This window comes from Myiozetetes cayanensis, unplaced genomic scaffold, assembly GCF_022539395.1.
Source record: "Myiozetetes cayanensis isolate MyiCay16 unplaced genomic scaffold, myiCay2020 scf2-11, whole genome shotgun sequence".
In the NCBI taxonomy this organism is placed as follows: domain Eukaryota; kingdom Metazoa; phylum Chordata; class Aves; order Passeriformes; family Tyrannidae; genus Myiozetetes; species Myiozetetes cayanensis.
In genome coordinates, this window is record NW_026087411.1 from 90,709,476 (window position 1) to 90,714,038 (window position 4,563).

Below are 4,563 nucleotides of genomic sequence, written 5' to 3' on the forward strand. Positions count from 1 at the left end.
CAGCTGGAAATTGATAGTTATAGGAAGAAGTTAGGTGCAGTTAACAACCTGAGCAGTGAAAGACAGGTGTTCTAAAACCAATTAGTAAATTACACTTTTGAATCAAAACACCACCAGACAGTTGCCTTTTTATTTGCAGAGATCACATGGGTTGCTAAACTTCAAGATGTAAATGTCTTTCACATACACAACACACATTTATACGCATTTATGAGGTTCCATCTTGCATTTGGTAAGATGGTATCAACAATAAAGCTAGTAAAGAGTAGATTTCATACTTTTCTCTGGATTTTCTGTAAATTTTTAGTTATATCAGAAGTTCAAGACATAGGTAGCTCACTTGAAATAATGACAACAGTTTTGCTTCTGCTGTTGCTGGTGATCATCAGTAGGAAATACAATAATTCCATAGTGGGTATAGCTTGGGTAGGCCATACAAAAATTTCTTTCCTGTCACCAGTGGTGACAGGAAAAGGGCAAAGAAGGAAGGAAAAGGCAAAGTGATTAGAAATGGAGCATGCTATTCCTTTTCCTTTCAGTAAGAGCTCCAGAAAAACAAGACTCTGCTCTCAAAACTATGCTTTCAACCTACAGAAGAGAACCTGAACTAAAAAAATGAGCACCATTGTCCCTTTTTCAGCCTCCTGTAATTTTTCAGTGAAACAAACATAGAACACCCACCAAAAAAAAAAGAACTTACACTGAGTTTAAAAAAATGAATTTAAAATTCTATTGTCAGAAAGAAATGTTATTCCTAAACCACTTTATTTTGCTTAATTACCCAGTAGAAATATGTTTGTTTCCCCCCCCCACACACCACTTGTATGCACATTAGTAGGTATCCTGAATCTGGAATATCTCTTCTTGAAGCATGACTGTAGTTATCTACAGTCCTGAAGCACTGCACTCTTCAGAGTTAAGAAGGCAGAGCAAAGGTCAATGGAAGCTCAGCTCACGACTTTTTACAGTCCAGCTTTTTCTTCAGCACACAGTCTGAGGAAGTCCAAGCTGTGGTGCTTCAGTCTCATGAATGTCTTTTGGTTTTCATTTCAGCTTGTATTTAAAGCTGGATAACGGTTTTAAAGGGCACTTGAATTCAGTGTCCTTTGTAGCACACTGATCTGCATCTGTTTAAGAGGTGTTCCATGTGCTTTTTGGCAGATGATATTTCCAGCCATTCTGAAATGTTTAAAAAGGCCAGTTTTCTGAACTGCCTGATGATGTATTATATGCTGTAATTCAAATTTGGGCTTTTGGAGTGATGGATAAATTCAATATTTTAGATAAAATTTGTTGTGAAAATAACAATAAAAAGAAAATACCCCTTCAAAATATAAATAGATGAAAAATATAAAAATATAGGTTTAATATTTTTATAGTTTATATTTTAAAATTCTTGTTTCTTTTGACACTACTGAGAGCCAACAAAAATCAGTTCTCACTGTAGCAATATGGAAGTCATCAGGATCAAAATTTATAATTGCAAAAGAACAAATCATTAATTCTGGGCAAACAAAAACACTGCAGATGATTCTCAGAAAGAGAAGACCAAATCTTTATGAGATTATATTATAGATTTCTACACTCCCCACTGCCACATGGAAAACACAAAATGAAAAAGCCTGATCAAACAGAAATGTTGTTTCACCTTGCTGCATTATGCAAAATCCATAGCTGAATAAGTAAGATGGTGTGATATGTATGGATGCCCAGAAGCTCTTGTGACAGAACATGAGATAGAGCTCCAGAGGACCTGGAGTTGCTTATTTTTATGTTAGCCTTAAACCACTTGTTGGACAAATAAAGTAGATGCACAGCCATCCTAGAAAGGCACAGGTCACAGTCCCATGTCTGCCCATCCCATCTGATGCATGCATCCTCTTTAATTTCATATTTATTAGCCTCACACAAATGTCTCATTAACGACAGTGCTTAAAGATACCAGGCATCCATGTCTGTGAACCTGAATCACCTCCCAGCTAATTATGACAAAGCCATCATCTTTTAACTCATGCTTATAAAATCCAACTGGAATCAATAGGTATCCTTCCTATGCATAGATTGCTACATTTATTTAGATTTCTAAATTTACATTAAACAAGGTGGCTAATGCTTTTCTACTGTAACATAGCCTTGTTATTTAGAATAAAATCATAATAATCTATTCAGACATTAGAGGTGTTGAGGGACCAATGGACTTGAGGCTTTTAAGTTTCAATAGCTTCCATATAAGGTTGGCATATAGGATATATGCACTCAAGCACTGTTATTTATATCTGATGACATAATAAAATGCCTCTTTTTTTGCCTTGCACAGCTCCTTTTTAAAAATATTATGTGTCTTAAGTTAAGAGTGTTCATCACCTCACAAAACAGAGTCCTCAAGTCACACAGTCATAAAGTTGCATTTCATTAAGCTAACATTACATATACACTTTTCAGATGTGCTATCAACTTCATACTGTTCACATGTTTTGGTGGCTTACTGTTTTCAGTTTTGTCGCTTTTGCTTTACAGTAAGAGGCCAGTTTACAATAGTGCACAACCAGCTGCACCTTGGTAAAAAGAAATATATTGCAGATATGTGCTAAGCAAGCATCCCTGGCATTGCTTTCCTGTTGCACTTTGTTTCTGATCTGCCACACCAGGGTTATTACAGCCTGAGCCTTTCTGGAGCTAAGCCTGCCAAATTTGGTGAGCTCTGTCAAACTTGTGTGGCAAGTCTCTGAAATATTCATCCAACATGAGGGAGGTTTCATCCATATGGAAGTTTTCCCCTAAACAAAATAGGTCAAATTGAAAGCAGCTATAATTCAGAGCGTAACTCATACATCAAAAAACAGAACTGCAGTTTGCCTGTCATTTTACATGAAGAAAATATGCATACCTGGTATTTTGCTGAGAAATTCTTAAATAGACTTTAAATAGAAAAGAGAATAGTTGCTTTAAAGGAAGAGTGGTGCTTCATTTGAGAAAATATACTTTATCATTAAGATAGGTATCCAAAACAGTATGGGTTTGCACAATTCCAGAATGATTTAAAATAAATTTCAGTTGGAGAGTAAGACCCATTTCAGACTTGTTTCCACACTCTGTGACTTGAAGACCAGGTTTTTAAAAGTTTACATATTAGTGGGAAATGCCCCTTATCTCCTTTTACAGCAGGTGAGTCTGTCAAAGGTAAGGAATGATGCCAGGAAGACTTCTTCCAGTCCACTTTATCTTTCAGTCTTGTTTTACTTTATTAAATTTTTTAAACAGTTCATCAGGTTAGTCATCAATCTTTATTCTCTATTATTGCAGTAATTTTAAAATGATACTATTTTGACTGTGGGACTAATGAGAAAAAGTCATTGGGGATCAGTTGAGGATATATTGCCCCTCCTTTACTCATACTCTCGTGGGGTGGATTAGTCATGTGTTGGTTTAAAACATCCCTACAGGCAATGTCTTAGTGCTTAAGATTCAGAAATATGAACAATAAAACTAGACCATAAGCTATTTAGCTTGCTAGAAATTAAATTTAACAGCTTCAGCTCATGAATCCAGCTGTAAAACTATGTATAGGGCATTAAATTAAGAGGAACACATGGAAATCTATAGGATCACATTCCAGAGGAAGTAAGTTTTGTGTTTGTTTTACCAGATAATCTGGTAAGACTAGACAAAACATATTTATTTTGTTTCTTTCCTAACATTAAACTTCTTATTCTATTAACAAAATACTTCTGTGAAGAAACTGGCTGCTGCAGAACAATATTCATTACTCTGACTTGTCCTTCTCTCATAAAAACACCATTATCTGTCAAATTCCTTATCCCTGTAGCAAGAAATTGATGGACTAGGAAGGCTTAATGTGCCCAATGGATTATCTATTTTTTTCTGAATATATTGATGAATGCTACTAAAAATATTGCATCTGATCAAAAATTCCTTATACATATCCATCACAGTCACAGAACTGCTTCTAGTGTTAGTTTTTGAGAATATACTCATATAAACAATAATTAGCAACGAAAATCTTGCATCTCAAGAACAAACTCCACTCCAAAGGGAATTTATACTTTCCAGAGACACTACTATTGTTACAAGTTCTATAGAGGAAGTAAACACTCCAGGAAGAGGCAGCAGTATAAAATCCCAGGGACAGAGTTTCACAGATAACACTGTAAAATATATTTGAGCCTTATGTGGCAGAAGTTTCATGTAGGAAACTTCTGTGTTAAATGCTATGACTGCTCTCGAGACAGTGATAAGTAAGGAAGTGTGGGTGACAGTATAGTGGACTCCACAGAAAGGTAAGCTTTGCATCTATTATGAATATATCAATAAAGACAGGGTAGGGTAGGGCAAGAGGAGAGAAAAAATGAACATCTTGCAACTTGTCTTCCTCCAGACCCTAGATGCAACACCTGTATGAAAGGCAATTACTTTGTCATTACACAGGATTTCAGGATTTCTTATTGTATGGGGAGGAGGGGAGTTCTTTTTCTCATCTGGGGCAAATCCTAATTCTGCTTTTAAGGCCAAGATGACTTCTTCTGCATTGCAGTTGTATTTTGG